The following is a 17,235-nucleotide window of genomic DNA, read 5'->3' as shown; positions in this document are numbered from 1 at the left end:
TGTCCCCATCCACAGAGCACATGTAAAAACACCCTAAACCTTGAAACATTTATTCATGTGTGTAACTGTGTATATGTGAGCCAGTGCTGGTTTAATGTGAAGCACATGCATTATTTCAGTTCAGAGACTAAGGTCTCTATGCCACAAACACTTGCTCAATTTTATTCATAAGGCTAATCATACTGAAATCTCTGTAGCAACTCACAGGCTTAAAGTTAAACACGTATGTGACATACTTTGGCCCCAGATCAGGTCAGGTGCACCTTTGAGACATGCCCCCAGGGTGTTATCAAACCTTCACAGGTGCCCTTCAGTCCCAGACCTCTCTGTGCCACCTGCTGCTTGACTACTGGGAAAAGACTAAGATGCTCCAAAGGTCACCTCCCTGACTGATGGCACCTCAGCTTTGCCTACCTCACTGCATCTTGCCAGCTCTTAGGAGAGGGGGTTTGCCAGCTGGAAGTGTCACACCCTTGCGCTCAACTACAATAGATCCCTCCTTCCTTGGAAAAGGCCTGCCTGTGGTGGTAAATGCTCTGAAAAATCGCCATTACCACTGACAATAGCAAGTTATAAAAGATAGCAAAAAGATTTATTAGAAAAACAAGAGCAAACATAAGAAATCAGTTAACATATGTTGAGATGCAAAACAGAAATATAAGAATAAACAACATAAGGAAATATCAGAATAATAATCTGATTTTAAACCTAAAACTGCAATTTAAACCTAAGACTGCAGCTTCTACTTAGATTAGAAAGCAACTTCTGCCCCTGACCTTTCTGTCAGAGCTCTCTGAAACTTCTCCTGTCAGGCTGTTTCACTCAGCCCACTGGCTGAGGGTCTAAAATCATCCTCTATACCTGGGAAAACAAAAGACAAATAATACTTGCTGTCATGGTGAGGCTTAAGTATAGTGATCTGAGTATTTACATACATTATGAATATGTTAAAACTTCCTGTCCCCTCCCGCCGACCGCCCCCGCCCCAGGTGTATTTATTTACCAGACCAGAAGTCTTCCCTCATCTAATTATAACCAGGAGAATATTTGGATTGTCTCAGACATATCCCAAAGATACCATTTCTCACTTAATGTCTCCACTGTGAGAAATGCGCAGCCCTGAATAGCCTGAATAGTCAGGTATTATTCCTCCAACAAGTCTCTTCTTTTGAAATGACAATGGTCTTCGGGTAAATCTGATATCTTTTATTAGACCAAATGTAAATTCATCATTGTTTGGAAGGACCTAGCTCAAGTGTGTCAGTTTGTCCACAAAGATCCTTTGATTGGCCATTAACCACCCTTACGTCAGATGTTTATTCTCAATGATTACTCCTATTATGCATTTAGGCTTTGATCCTTTTGCAAGTGTAAAACTCACTGTTTGAGGGGTAATATCTAAAATTGTTATCATGTCATGCAGTCCTGGCCCTACTATAACATACAAGAAATATATTTATTTCTAGTACTAAATTAAATAAATATGATCTCAAATAAGCATAAAGATGAAAAGCAGGGGATACACATGCATGCACATAAGCACATGTACAGCATTTTTTTTGAGCTTTTCTTGAACTGATTATGATTTGGAAATTATGATTTGCTGTAGAATTATTTTTCTGTAAGCCATAATACATAACTTTTTTATTGTTCACTTAAATTTTTGTTTTACCTAGTTTTATTGGTTAGTTCTTTTTTTTCGTTTCTTCTTTAAGTTGGTGGTGCTCCTGTCTGAAAAAAAATATTTTGCTTTAAATTATTTTGGGTGATTTCTTGCTTGTGTTTTCAAACATCAACAATACCATTGGTATCCTGTGGACAAATTGGCCTTCAGTTGCAATTTGAGACAGACAGACATTCAGTAGAGGCCTACTACCATTGTATTTCAATCATTCCTAATCACTCTCATTCCTCCAGGAACCAATTTACACGGGAGGGGTACGTGACTCATACAGTTGCAACACAGAGGATGCCTGGGCAGAGGACACAAGATGGAGACTTGACATACAAAATGGAAACTTGACATTACTTTGGTTCACTTACAAACACAGGCCTAAACCATACAATATCCATATGAAACAATAAAAATCAATACAAAAATGATAATAATACAATATAAAACAGTGGATATCCAAAACCAAAAGCTTGCTACCAAAATAAAAATGTTAAAGCTTATCCTAAGTCTGAGCTCGCTTATGCTTGACTATAGGGAGAGGAAGAAAAGCCAGAAATAATTGGGGAAGGGAAGAGAATGCATATCTATCATATATATGTATTAAAAAAGAAAAGTGGGGGTTTTGCTAAAACAGACATTCCCCCAGATCCTGGTGAGCACCTCTGATAAACTTATAGGCAGCCACCAGATCACCCCTGAGCCTGCACTTTTCCAGGCTGAAGAGTCCCATAGCTCTCAGCCTCTCATTGTAAGGTCTATTTTCCTGATCTCTGATCAGGAATGTGGCTCTCCTCTGCACTCTCTCAAGCTTCTCCACATCCTTTTTGAATTGTGGAGCCCAAAACTGGATGCAGTACTCCAGCTGCGGCCTCACCAAGGCAGAGTACAAGGGGAGAATGACGTCCCGGGATTTGCTTGAGTAGCATCTATGGATGCAAGCCAGTGTTTTGCTCGCTTTACTAGCTGCAGCATCACATTGCTGGCTCATATTCATTTTGTGGTCAATCATGACCCCCATGTCCTTTTTGTCTGTAGTGCTAGCCAGCGTAGCAGTGCCGAGCCTATAAGTATGCTGCTGGTTTTTCTTCCCAAGGTGGAGAACCTTGCATTTTTCAGTGTTAAACACCATCAGGTTCTCATCTGCCCATTTCCTGAGCTTGTCAATGTCTGCCTGGATCACCCTTCCTGTCCTCAGGTGTGGACGCTTTACCCCAAAGTTTGGTGCTGTTGGCGAACTTGGTCAGTCCACTTCTGACTCCAATGTCCACATCATTAATGAAGATGTTGAACAATACAGGTCCAAGGACAGAGCCTTGAGGGACCCCACTGGTCACAGGGCACCAAAACAATTGACTTCTGTCAACCACCACCCTCTGGGTCCAACCATGGAGCCAATTCCCCAGCCAGCAGATTGTGGTGAAGCTGAGGCCACAGTTGGCCAGTTTTGCTAAGAGGTGATCTTGGGATACCAGATTGAAGGCTTTTTAAAAGTCAAGATATATGACATTAATCTCTTCTCCCTTGTCCAGGTGATAGGTCACCTGGTCGTAAAAGGAAATAAGATTGGTCAAGAAAGCCCTACCCATGGCTATCCCTCAGGATGTTGCTATCGGCCAGTCTGTTAAGAATGGTCTCTTTGATAATCTTTTCTAAGACCTTCCCCGGGATAGAGGTCAGGCTGATGGACCTGTAGTTTGTCGGATCCACTTTCCTCCTTTTCTTGAAGATAGGCACCATGTTGGCCTTCTTTCCATCTTCAGGCACTTCACCAGAGCACCAGGAGTTCTCGAAGATCTGTGCCAGGGGCTGAGCTATGATGCTTGCCAGCTCCTTGAGTACCCTGGGGTGTAAACTGTCAGGGCCGACTGACTTGAATGTGTCTAGCCTCTCAAGGTGTTCCTTCACAAGGTCAGCACTGATGGAGGGTAAGGAATCAATCTCACCTAGGTGTTCCTGTTCTGCAATGGGCAGGGGCATCTCTTGGGACTGGTGAAAAACCAATGCAAAGAACCCAGTTAGCAAGTTGGCTTTTTCCTGGGCACTGGTTGTCAGTTGTCCCATCTGGTTTAGCAGGGGTCCAGTGATGCCCTTGCTTTTCCTCTGGCTCCCCACATATCTAAAAAAGGACTTTTTATTGACCTTGATACTTGTAGCTAGTTGGAGTTCAGTCGCAGCCTTGGATTTTCTGGTTCACTCCCTGCAGGTCCAGACCAGTGCAGAATATTCCACCTTGGAGGTAGATCTAGTCCTCCATCCTTTGTAGGTCTTTCTTTTTAGATGCAGGAGGTCTGCTAGTTCCCAGGAGGGCCAAGGGGGCTGCTGTGCCCCTTTTGCTGACTTTCCTCCGAGATGGAATAGACTTTGCTTGTGCATCCAGGATCGCTCCCTTGAGGAGCAACCACTCATCCTGAACTCCCCTCCCCTTTGGGTGATAGTCCCTTAGGGCCTCACTGAAAAGCCTCCTGAGCTTGTTGATGTCAGCTTTCCTGAAGTCGAGGACTTCTGTATTGCTGACTGATTTGCCAGCTTTATGGTGGATGGTGACAATGATCAGCTCATGGTCACTGTCACTGATTAGGTCATCCCCCATTGCCACTACCAGGTCGAGCAGCGCTTTATGTCTTGGCAGCTCATAGACTTCTTGCATCAGAGCTCATCCACACATACGAGAAAGCTTTGTGACTGTTTGGATTTGGCCGAGCGTTCTTACCACGAGATGTCAGGGCAGTTGAAGTCTCATATAACAACCATGCACCAGGGGCTTGCAGCTTCAGTAAATTTCCTGGTGAACTCCTGGTCAAGCTCTTGATCCTGGGTAGGAGGTCTGTAGTAGACTCCCACCATTGTGTCCCCTGTGCCATGTTCCCCATGGATGTTAACTCAGAGGGTCTCCAGTCATTCACCCTGGGTGCCAATGATGGCTTGCAGGGACGCATAGCTTTCCTTGACAGAGAGCTACACCCCCATTCCTTTTGTCCACTCGATCTCCCCTGTACAGGGTATAGCCATCTATACCTGTAGTCCAGTCATGGGTGGAGTCCCACCAGGTCTCCGTTATCCCTATGACATCATAATTATTTGTGTTGAGCAGGAGGACAAGTTCCTCCTGTTTATTCCCCAAGCTCCTAGCATTTGTGTACAGGCAGCTTACCTACAGCTCATTCCAGGGCTGGGGTAGGGGTGGGCTCCCTTGAGTGCCTTGGCCTTAGTTTAAAGCCCGGTGGAGGAGGTCAGCCCGTCTGGCTGAAAAGAGCCTCCTCCCCAGCAGAGAAAGGTGGAGGCCATCCCTTCCCAGCAGCTCACTGCCTCTCTCACCAGAGAGCAGACTGTGGGAAGCCAAAGCCTTCTCGATGACACTAGCACCGCAGTCTTTGGTTTACTACCTTAATCCTCCTCTCCCTCCTGTCCCAAATCCTGGACACTTGTTCATATTTGAAAAAAAAACACCTGGATGGAGATGGGAGGACCTAAAAAGAGGGCATGTCTGGGAAAACCTAGATGTATAGTAACCCTTCTCTAAAGTATATCCTATATACCAGCCTGAAGGGCATGAATATGTCACTGAAAGTAGAGATCTAGAACTTTCTATAACAGGGGAAGAGATTCAGTGTAGGTAAACAGAAATCTTAATAAGTTATGAAGGATAATTTACATACATTTATGACAGAAAGTCAAAAACATCTCATTCAGCTGCAAAAATCATCACCCTGAATTTTTTAACTAGTCAAAAACTAATTCAGGTCAGACACAGTTGGACCAAAGAGCTCAGTTAGACTGCTAACAGTGTGGTGGAGGCTCAGGTGCAGAAATGCTCCTGGGAATTGGTACTTAGACTACCTCTCAACTTTCTGGCAGTCACATTTTAAATCATTCCTGGAGATGCTGCTTTTGAACATGCATTCAAAGCATCCTAGAAATGATGTTACAGAATTGGGAAATACAGATTAACTCATACAACTATGTCACTGCTGGACCTTTGGGGATAATATCCAAACACAAAGTTACCCCATTGACTGAAATAGCTCATAGATGGGTTATGTATTTGAGAAGTACATGTGAGCATTCTACTTTAAAGGAAACAAATGTGGGATACCACAGGTTTCCCTTTGCAGGCTAGCAGAGTACCAGCCTGAAAGGGGCTGCTTGGGGCTGGGGGAGTGGGACATAGGCAGTGTCACATGCGTGTGTTCATGCATACATATGACAGCAAGGCAGCAGTGTCAGGCAGCTCCTGCAGCTCCTTCCAGGTAAGTCTATAGGGATGGCTGGGGGGGCGGGGGAGGGCAAGGATGATGTGTCGGGGGGCAGGAGTGCACAGGCAATGTGTGGAGGGACAGGAGGGGTGGCCATGGCAGCATGGGGCTCCCTCCTACGCTGGATCCTGCCTGCTGGATTGTGGAGACAGCTCCTGCCTGGAGCTGGTCCAGCCCAGCTGCAGCCCTACACTCCGTGCCCAGATATGGACACAGAAATCTGTGCTTTGTGCCCCCTTCCTCTGCCCCCCCCACACCTGCTCCCCTAACTCATTGCCTGTGCCCACATGTCCCTTCCCCACACACCCACCCTCTTCCTCATACACTCAGGGGCAGGGGATGTGGGTTGGGAGTGAGGGGCACTGGAATGGGCAGGGGCAGGGCACCAGCATATTTTATTAAAATGACTAAGGCACTGGTAGGCTTCCAAATTGCTTTAACACTATAAATATATCAATAAAACATTGTGTTCAGATGATACCTTTATATATAATGGCATTTCATTTTAATTATGAAAAATCTGGATTTGAGAGTTTTTAATCTGAGAATCTGGGATTTTGTTTAAATCAGAGAATTTTCAATTTTTAAACAGAGAAAACCAGGATCCCTGGTAATAATCTTCTGACCTGTTATCCCCTAACTGAATTTAAAAGCAGGGACATGTAGAAGATTACATCTTCAGGGAATTGATACAGAACTTAAGTGGAGGAGTTAATTTCCCATTCATAGAAGTGACTTTCTATTTTAGAAAGTGAACATACAAATATCTACCCTAAAAATGTATTTTAAGGACCATCTCAAAATATGGAAATGTCTTCAGAACAGCAACTACCCCCACATAAACTTTCAGTGAAGTGAAATCCCCTCTTCATTGGAAAACAAGAAAAAAAATACTTAAAAAAAACATAGGTACAGGAAGTTTAAGGAGGACTGCATTTAGACTTCTCAGTGTAAGAATGTGAGAACTGTCATTTGTGTTTCTATGAGTGTGGTGTATTGCTACATTGCATTGTAGTTTGGTACCTTTTGATGTAAACTGTTGTGCTATATGGGGATAAAATTCTCTTTGGAACTTCACTGACCCAACTTTTATCCATGTCACATATGCATCCAGTGTTTCCTTGTGAATAATTTACATACACACTTAGGTTCGGAAACTGCCACTGAATCCATGTGGCAGCCTTCTGAGACTATAGAGAAGGGACCTCGCAAGATCTTTGGATCCACCTCCCCTGCACTAGGCAGGAAAGACAATGAATCTATGAAACTCTGTTAAGATCACAGGTGTTCTATACAGGTTTAGGTATCCTTCTGTATGCATCTGCCTGTAGGACTGGGGTCTTGGAGAGGAAAATGTCAAAAGTATTGTGTAAAAATCCTCTGAAAATTGTCATGGCATGGTCTCAAATGTGCTCTATATTAGTGTGAATGATTGACATACTGCATCAGGAAATAGATTGAATTTGCCCAGATCAAATATGTGGGATGAAAATCAGGTTTGATTCATGTATTTTCTAAGAGATGTACAAAAACCATGTATTTATGACTACTTCTTTGTCAAAACACAGCAATGTGCGTTGTCTCATTTACTGAAAAAATGGAATTATATAATAGTTTATTTTATCACCTTTTTTTTACTTTATTGTTTTCTATAGGATCATATATTCTACTTCTTCAATATTTCATTTTTAAAAATACAAAAATACTTTGTGAATGTAGGGTCAAACCTTGGTGCCAGATACTTGGGAGAGACTTCCATGGGAGTCAAATAATTCCTAGCATTGGGGTGAGGTAGATTGCATTCCAATGGCAAGTATACCCATTGTGGAAATAACAACATAAGCTATCTGCTAACTCTATCATTTTTGGAGGGTCTGAAATTGCTTTGTGTAGCCTTCAAAGTGGGTTGAGCAACTGCTTCTATATTACAGTGACAGGCACTATATAAAACACTCCATCTGTTTGTGAAGGTGAATTAAGTCCAATACAATTTGCATATGTATCCAGAGCAAAATGTACTATATGGCTTTATCCATGTTCCTAATGAGGTTCCATGTTATACAAATAAAAAGACTGACCTACTGAGTGTCGCCGCCGAGAGCCGCGGCGCGGGGTTCGGGGCCTTAGGAGCCCTAGCCGGCGGGCGGGTACTTGTGACGCTTGGAGTGGAATCAGGTACTGACGCGTTTTGATTGAACAAAAAAGATTGTTTACTTACACTGCTCGTACAGCGCAGGCCAGAAGCTTGCTTCGATTACGGTTGTAAACAAAACTTGGGTCGGGCAGAAATTACAAAGTTCGTTGGTCGGTCTGCAAATGTGTTCGGGGTGTTCGGGCCGGCGGTCGTCTTACGTCTTGGGTGGGGGTGTGCTAGGCCCCCTTGGGTCGGTGACGGGGAGTCCTTAGTGGTTGATCAGGCCGCTAAGTTCGCTCTGAAACATGCGTTTCAGTGGAGTTTGCTAGGCTCCACAGTGTACTCAGAGTTCTCCACGAGGTGTGTGTGGAGTTCTCCTTACTTTCCCATGTGCTCAGAGCTCTCCAACTTGGGCGGAAACTGCTCTTAACTTTTATATGGCTAGCAAGCCAATCGCTAGTCGCCACGTAGGAATAATTTAAAACTGGCCAATAATAATGTGAATTTGCATGTGAGTGGCGGGAACTTTTTTCTAAACTGTAATTTTCCACTATTGTAGCATTTGGTTACTGGGTTCAGGCATAGCCGAATTTTCCTCCATGACCTAGTTACTGCCACCAGAATGATTGACAGCAAAACTATGCCATATGTATCGAACCCATGGAATTTTCCTCTGTGCTATGTCATTTCTCCTCTGGGCTATACCAATTCTCCTCTGGGCTATAGGCATCTAATTAATGGGTTCTGACACTGAGATTCTGAACTACATGCTCCTTCAAGTCTGGTCTTGAGGGCACTTTGCACCTTGGTCAATCATGTTCAAAATAAGACTGAACATTCTGTCAAGGACTCTGATCAAGCAGGCTTGGTTGGTCCAAGCACCTGAGTAACAACACCTGCCCTTGATCCTTGGTTAATGTGGCTGAGTCAGGTCTTTGCAACCAGCTTGGCTGCTGAAAGCACCTCTCAACCCTTTTAAACACCTACAGTTTCAGGCTGCAGGTACGCCTTCACACAGCCTCAATTCTGGCAAGCTTTGCATTCAGAGCTGTTCCTGGTTCTCCTGACTTCTGACCCGGCTTTGGCTTTTCCTGACTCTGATCTTGGATCTCCCCTAACACTCAGTGCTGGTTCTACCCTCTGTCTTTCCTGGCATTCTGACTCATCTTGGCTTCCTGATCTTGGACTTTCCCTAGAACTCAGCACCAGTTCTCTTACCACTGGCTCCTGACCTTGGCTTGTCTTGGACTATGTCTCTTGGATCTCCAGGATCCCTCTTGGGTCCAGGAACCTGTGCCCCTGTCCTGCTCACCTCTTAGTTGCCCCCAGGGCCTATCCACAGGCCCAGTCACCTACATCCCAGCTGAACCCTTACTTATATTGGTCCAAGTGTTAACAGAAACCAGGAATAGAGACCTGAGGGCACTAGCTTTGAAAGGGACTCAGTGCCTACAGGAAAGGACTAATTTTCTTTAATTCCCAATAATATTAGTGAGAATTGAGGGCTCTTATCACCCTTTGCAGTAAAGACCTAACAACATAACTACCTATGAGTCTCTTAACCTTAAATCACACATGAGGATCACCTACATGACAGCCTCTTAGTAAGAAGGCATGCTGCTTTTAATATGGCCTGAAGCTGATCAGTAGGTAAATAGAAATTCAAGCTTTCTGGTCAACCTTACTATCCACATCAACATGATTACATAGGCAATATATTCTGTGCTTTGCATATGATATAAATTAAAAGCTCTTTGTTCAATGACATTGAATTTGTTTGAGTTAAAGGATGTTCAATATGTCCCTTCAATAACCCTGCTTTGTCATCATAATGCACCATACTGCACTCCTAGACTCATGAAGATTAAGAGAAGCATTTACAGTCTGTGTTAGTGAAACAACAGATTATGGGGCTGGACACTCCATTATTGCTTGCTTGTTTATTTATTTATATATATATTTTTACAACATAAGTGAATCATAGTAACAACAGACTCAATGAGATGATCTCAGCTGATGTCTGGAAGTAATTTTACAATTGCCCTATAACTCAGAAATGACACAAACTACTCTTTTCTCATGGTTTCCAGACCACCAGTTGCTCTTTTTACAAATTCCATTTGTACTTAGGGACTTTTTAAAGTTTTGAATCTAATTCTTGCACAGGTAAATAAGATATGCTGTGCTTTAAAGGATGTGTTGTCACAGAGGTGAACAGCTTGGGGAGAAAACAATCAATTTATGATTTAATTTCTCAATCTTCGTCCTATTTTGTTAATATTTTTTTTCTTTTCTTTTTTTTTCTTTTGAGCTAAGCAAGAACAAGTCAAAGTTAGCCAAAGTTCAAAACCTTCAGGTTGTTTTTCGCAGGAAGGAGAAATTGATGATGGAATCGGGTATCTGATTAAATCTGTCTTATTGAGAAAGAATGTACAAAGTCTAGTTTCCCTGAACAAAAGAGAAAGCTAATGACAGCAAAGAGATTCTTTGCTTACAATTTTAAGCCCTCTCCCAATAGCACTTTCCCCAAAAAGCTCTCTCTCAGGGCTTTTCCCAGGGCCACACTCCCAGGGCATGTTTGGTGGTGTCTATTAATGCAATGAGGCCTTCTCTCTATGCTTCTTTCACCTTTTTTCTCATTCTTATAACACTATACCCTCTCTACATAACAGAGAAGGAGGGGAACCCCTCCTTTTACAGACTCCTGTAGTGATATGTTATAATTTAGAGGCACTCCCTGATGGGTTCTCTGTTAGGCAGTAGCTATTAGTTAGTTTGAAAGAGAGAGAGAGAGAGAGAGAGACACACACACACACACACACACACACAAAGGGTCTGCAGATGTTGGTTACTGCTCTACAATAGAGTTCATTGTTTGGTTCTTCTCATTCATGTATGCCTGTGTTTATTTAACCCAGTGACCAGTATGTATCCTTATGGGTAGTAGACTGTATCAGTGTATAGGACAGGGGTGGGCAATTATTTTGGGTGGAGGGCCCTTTCCACAGTTTTGGCAGGCTGTTGAGGGCTGCATGGGTAGCTCCGCCCCTTGACAGGTGCCCCACCCCCTGGTCACCATCTTGGGACCAATGTCCCAGTGTCTTTGGTCCCAAGACATTGGGACATTGGTCCCATGTCCCAGGGCCAGTACCGATGACAAGAACCAAGGGCAGAGAAATATACATTTTCTAAATTTTTAGGGGCCCTGCAGGCTGGATAGAATGGCTTTGCAGGCTGGATTTGGCCTGCGGGCCATATTTTGCCCACCCTGGTATAGGACAGTGGCTGCCACCAGTTTAATTGTCTGCTAACACAAAGGAACTCAATATCCTTTTTACATTTTACCTTAAAAGAAAATTAGCTAACTATATCCACCAAATTCAGAAAAAATTGTAAACCAATCCATAATAGTTTGTATAGGAATACTTTTCTGACTTAGAACCAAAGGATTTATGCTTGTAATAATTGTAATTAATTCTAATTAGGCATTGGATCCTACAGTTCTTATGATTCAAGATTCACATGGAAACAATAGGGAAACAATGGGGATTCTGTGCAATAAGGACAGAAGCACTAGAGCCAAAGCCAAAATTCACAAAAAGGGATGCTCAAAGTTATGTGCAAGTGTTCAGGAAGGCCTGCAGTTATAATCTGAACTGTGATAAATCCTGGTTTCCATAACATGTTGGCATCTAACTAGCAAAAAGAACAGCTCTACAGAAATGAAATTAGCAAATACCAAAATCAGATCAATACTGCTAAGGAATGTATCTCCCTTTCACTCATTGCCTGCAAATTGTTACACATCTGTCATTGGCTTTTATGACAAACATCCAGTAACTATAGTTTACATTTTTATGGCACCTACCATTCTGAATTATCCCAAACCAGTAACTTATCTGCCTTTGTTTGTGACCACAATGTAGTCAGGAGACTTTTATTTCTAACCAAGAGACAGAGCATTGTGGAAGATAGAACATTTGCCTGGGGCTCAGGGAACCTGGGTTTTGACCTCAGCTCTACAAAATGCTGTGTGACCTTGTGCAAACCAGTCTACTTCTCTGTGCCTGCTTTCTCCTCCCCTGCTTTGTCAGCTTTGTTTACATAGACATGTTTTTTTTCCATGCAGCGCCTGCTGCCTTATTATCTGTCTGTACAATGCCTAATAAACAGGTCCTGATCTCAGTTGGGGCCTCTAGGTGTAGCATAATAAATAATAACAAGAGCTAGACTTTTGCGCGTCCTTTATTTGTGTTCAAGGACAGTGGACACCCCGTGACTGGCCAGTTGGGACTGTTCCCTTTTGTCTGGTGGCATCTAATTTATGTCTCATCTGATTAATTCCTTTTATAGCTTATCTATGGGTGTTAGCGGATGCACTAGGCTGCCTACAAGCAGTTCTTAACTATGACATACACTTTGAGAGACCAAGTGGCTTTCCTGGTCTTTGCAAGCAGCCTGCTGCATGCAATCTGTCTTTTTTGGCATCTCCAAGTCTTATGAACTGTAGGTCTTCCTGTCTTCTGCGGTTTAGCTATTGCCTCATTGATAAGGTTTTTGGAACTTAAATGTCAACAGGTGTGATTGAGTCTGAAAATCTGTAGTGCTGATGCTTTGGTCCTGGCATAGAAGTGTGGCTAATTAAAATCTCATCAGTGCAAATTCCTTCCTCTTCACAGTAAGAAGTAAAAGTAATTCACACATAAATATTCAAAATAAACAAACAAAAATGTAAAAAAACAAACAAATGGACAAATAAATAAGTAAAACCAACAACTCATACTCTAACATTTGGTATAATTACATTTTGCTTCAGTAAAAAAAATCCCCTCAACAGCACCTTAAAATCTTACTGTTTTAACCCGTAGTACCCGCAATTTTAAAATCAAACCTGCTAATCTTAACATTTTGTTGCCTGGTGTCTACGATATAGGGCAACAGTCTAAACAAATCCTAACAGATGGGTCTGTGCTAGCAGCCAAAATGCCAGTCATGTCTATTGAGTGCGGGCATGAAGGCAGCCTTGATAGTCATGCTATGACTCTCTTGTTCCCATATCTACGGATAAAGAATTGTGCCATTGCCAATCCAGATCCATGCATAGTTTACAGATCCACATTCCACGTATTGTTAATGCTGAAGCTGCTACTGCAACAATATTTTTAGAGCACATTTAATTCTTATCAAGTATTCTATAGGAGAGTTTTCCACTGAAAAGCATTCCGAGTAGGCCAGCAGGCAGAAGCAGGAAGGTTAGTATATTCCTTTCCTTCCCCCCTAACACTAAACTTAGGTGAGGAGAGAGAAGGACATTGCACACAAAGAAAATAAAAAGAAAACAGAAGACAAGAAGTAGGCCACTCTCCTAACTTAAAACCACATTGGCATGTGTTGAAGGTTCTGGGTTCCTCATTCTAAAGTTTGGGACCCAAGTTTAGCTTTAACTTCTTTAGCTGCCATTGCTCCATGCAGGTCAGAATGAGGAAGTAGAGAGTCAGAGGAAATAACAGGGGATCATAGGATGGAGGAAAGTAGGGTAAGGACCCGAGTGCAATGGGTAGAGAGAGCAAAATAAAGTCTTCACCTTCTTCATAGGAAGATTCTGGGAAAAGGTTGGAAACAGCTTTCTTTTCTTCAGCTACTTTTCACACAGTGGCACTTTTCCCATGACACTCTGGGCATCTATATACATGCTCTGGGGTGGGGTGGGGGAGCAGCTTTCAGAGCTGCTCAGTTAAAGTATCCACAGTGTCGCATGTATTCAGCGTCCCACGTTTAAAAATGGTGGCAGGGGTACTATAGCTAAAGCTTGTTTCATGAGCTTTAGCTAATATGCTCCCACTGTCATTTTGAAATGTGGTGATGCTGAATACACATGATGTGGAGGCTGCTGGAGCATGCTAATTAGCATACTCCAGCAAACTCACAGCAGATTTGATTAATCGAGTCTGTTCTGTTCCAACGTGTGCTAATTTGCGCTCCATCACACATGTAGGTGCTCGCTGGTATGTGTATACGTATGTGTATGTGGACAGGGAAAGGGTAAGAAAAGAATAAACATGTCTCTTAAGTGTGAGGGATTCAAGTGCCGTATTATTACCCAGGGCATACTGCTTTGAATTTATAGTCATCTCAGGGTTACAGGTATTTTGTCCAGGTAGCTATTAGATCTGTGTGAAGTGGAAAATATTTGATTTGGATTTGGCCAATTCGGGGGACAGTGATTCAATTTGGTGATTTGGATCAGTGTCCCAAATCGAATCAGCTTAATCAGATTTGAAAGATTTGATGCTGATTTGGTGTGATTCGGTGATTCAGCTATAGACTATAATGGGGAATCCCTAAAATACCTATAACTTTGTCATTTGTTTGCAGAATTAGATGAAAATAGCAAGGAAAGTAGCCCCTTCTGAGAGCACAAAGTCTGCCAAGTTTTGGGGAGATAGATGCAGGGGTTTTTGTAAAACTGCACCTCAAACTGTTGAAAGCAAAACTCATGTCATGTGTATTAAGGCAGAGTGGGATAAAAACAGCAGGGCTGATAGCCCCTTCTGAGGGCATGAAGCCTGCCAGGTTAAGGAGATAGGTACAAGGGATTCTGTGAATGTTCACCTCAAACTGTTGTAAGCAAAACTCTTGTCACTTGTGTATGTTAACTGGGTTTCTTGTTGTAGCCGTGTTGGTCTAAGGAACAGGCAGGCAAGGTTCTTTGAGTAGATGTGATACCTTTTATTAGACCAACTGAATATTTGGAGAAATATATCTTGGCAAGCTTTCAGGTTTAAAAACCCTTTGTCAGGCTGAGGAAGCATCCGCAGTTGATGTATGCTCTTCCTGGATGGCATGAATAGTAAAGCAGCCAGAGGCTGGACTGCAGGCAAGAATGCCAGTCAGTGAAAATGTAAATGGAGGTGTCAGGGAGTGAGAGACAGGCTGCAGGGGGCAGGGGGATGTGGCAGCCAGATAAAAGTGGAGAGGTACCTGGAGATTAAGATATCAGGCAGGTTATAGTGTGTCATAAATCCAATGTCTATATTGAATCCATGATTTTCCAGTAGATTTATGAAGTGAAGTTTGTAGGCTTGTCTACAAAACTTGTTTTGTAAATACAAACAAGCACCAAACCTCATCACCAGAAGCAAACTTCCTACATCCCAAAACACAATGAATGGATCCAGACCATGCCATGACAAGAAATTCAAAACCTGCCAGTGTATCTCCAGTACCCACAACAGAACCATCATCATTCTTGGATCTTACAGCTGCACCTCCAGAAACGTTATACATCTCATCCAGTGCACCAAGATGGAAAATACGGAGGAGAGGCCAAACAACAGCTGTGCACCAGAATCAATGCACACTGGACATCTATTAAAGACAAGAACACACAATTACCAGTGGGGGCACGTTTCTCACAAGAAAACCTCTCTCTCTCTCCAATCTCTCGGTCCTGATCCTCAAACGGAATTTACAAAACATCATCTTTTGTAGACAAGCCTTCATCTATCTGTTTAATATATCTTCTATCTGTAATATATTGGAAAGGTGTATCCAATTCTTTCCAAGAAGAGAGACTAGCAAGAGACTGACTAGGAAGCCAGCCACTGCAGTCAGCCAGTACCTCTCACATGCTGTTGCTTCCAGACAGGCAGCTCACAAAAGGGAAAGAAAGGCTTCACACAGAGCCTTATATGCTGTTTCTACATCCCTCCCCCAGAGCACTGTGATTGGAAGGGAACACAGGGAAAGATCACAGTCACTGGCCAGCTATACATGTCAATATTAGAGAAGTCTTTACCCCCTCCCCTCCCCCAACTTCTCAATATCTGTTTCCCTGAAAGCAAGACTGACTGCCTTCCAAATTGCCAAATCTTTTCTGAATTGATTTGGATGCTTTGAATCAATTCAGAGCTTTTAATGGGTCTCCTGATTCAATTTGGATTTGATGATTTGGCCGCCAAATCGGGCCGAAACGTCTCCAAATTGAATTGGTGACCGAAGCTTTGCACACCCTAGTAGCTATATCTATATCACTGTTGTCCCAAAACCCATTTCTCACAGTCTAGTGAAACTAAATCTGGGACAGATCAGGAGCTCCTTTTGCTAATGCCAAAATAATTTAGTAAAATAAGTTTCTCTGAAAACATGATGATGAATTCAAAAAGCTTCCTCTACATGCCTAAGGAGCTTGCACCCTATAAATATTTAAAAAAAATATCTCTTGATACATAAATACTCTCTTACTTCATGCTGATAAACCCAAACACATCAGCAGGGGTGCAAAAGAGTCAGTTATCTTTGTTCAGATGTTGTTTAGCATATGCCCATATGTAGTGAAACTTTTTGTGCTAATTCTTCCTTTCCACTCACCTTTTTTTAATCATATAATGTTTAAAAAATGCAGGAGGTATAATCCAGCTCCTAATCTTAGCTAATGGGAACTGTGCCTAATCAAAATTTCATCATTGTAAAAGTGTGTTTTATTCACAGCACAAATTAAAAAAAAAAAAAAAAATCCATGTAATTTTGTTTGTGTGAGTTCTGTGTAATTAGAAGTTTACTTCAGGTAAACATCAGAAGCCTTATAAAAGGCCTTGTTCATACCACATAGACTCCATCTTCCCCAACTGTTTTCTAGTAACAGGGCCACTTGATCCATGACTTAAGTCCAGCTATTGAGTGCAACACAGAAGTGCATAATAGAGCAGAGGAACATACACAGGAGCTTCTTAGTGTAGATTAGAACAACCCCTCACTCAATCCTTCTTTCCTCTTTGCCAAAAAAGCCATCAACACTGTCTGCAACATTTGGGTCCTTCTAAATGATATTTTTGAATCCTGGTCCTGCTATGGTGGATGGCCTCTGAATAGATGCAGTAATGGCCAATTTCCCCCTGCAAAATCTGAAACTTGAGAACTCCCCTGGTACTGCATTGCTATCACAACAGAACAATGCCTACAATGATGGGAAGGCTAAAGCCTCAGAAATCAGGCCAAATGTTGTCTTCATAATCCAAAGGAGCTACAAATTTGAGAAACCTGATTTTTTCATTGCTACATTTTTACCATTCCTATTTAGACACAATCCTCATCTCCTCTCTCCCTTTGTAATCATGCCTTGCAGACAAATGCTTATTAGGTAAACACAGGAGAGCTCTCAGAACTTGTGTGTG

At 42.5% G+C, this 17,235-nt stretch overlaps 1 long non-coding RNA gene across 1 annotated transcript in view; it reads right to left on the bottom strand.

The window, feature by feature from the left end:
* Positions 1 to 802: 802 nt before the first annotated feature.
* Positions 803 to 17,235, bottom strand: part of LOC102382070 — a 22,861-nt gene continuing 6,428 nt past the window's right edge. Inside the window, exons 3-4 of the long non-coding RNA XR_323997.1 lie at positions 1,673 to 1,731; positions 803 to 861 (exon numbers count right to left, since the gene is read on the bottom strand). This is a non-coding gene — a long non-coding RNA (uncharacterized LOC102382070). The remainder of the gene's footprint in view (positions 862 to 1,672; positions 1,732 to 17,235) is intronic.

The sequence above is a fragment of the Alligator sinensis genome, unplaced genomic scaffold (genome assembly GCF_000455745.1).
Source record: "Alligator sinensis unplaced genomic scaffold, ASM45574v1 scaffold305_1, whole genome shotgun sequence".
Classification (NCBI taxonomy): Eukaryota; Metazoa; Chordata; order Crocodylia; family Alligatoridae; genus Alligator; species Alligator sinensis.
This window is presented reverse-complemented; position numbering and strand designations above follow the sequence as displayed.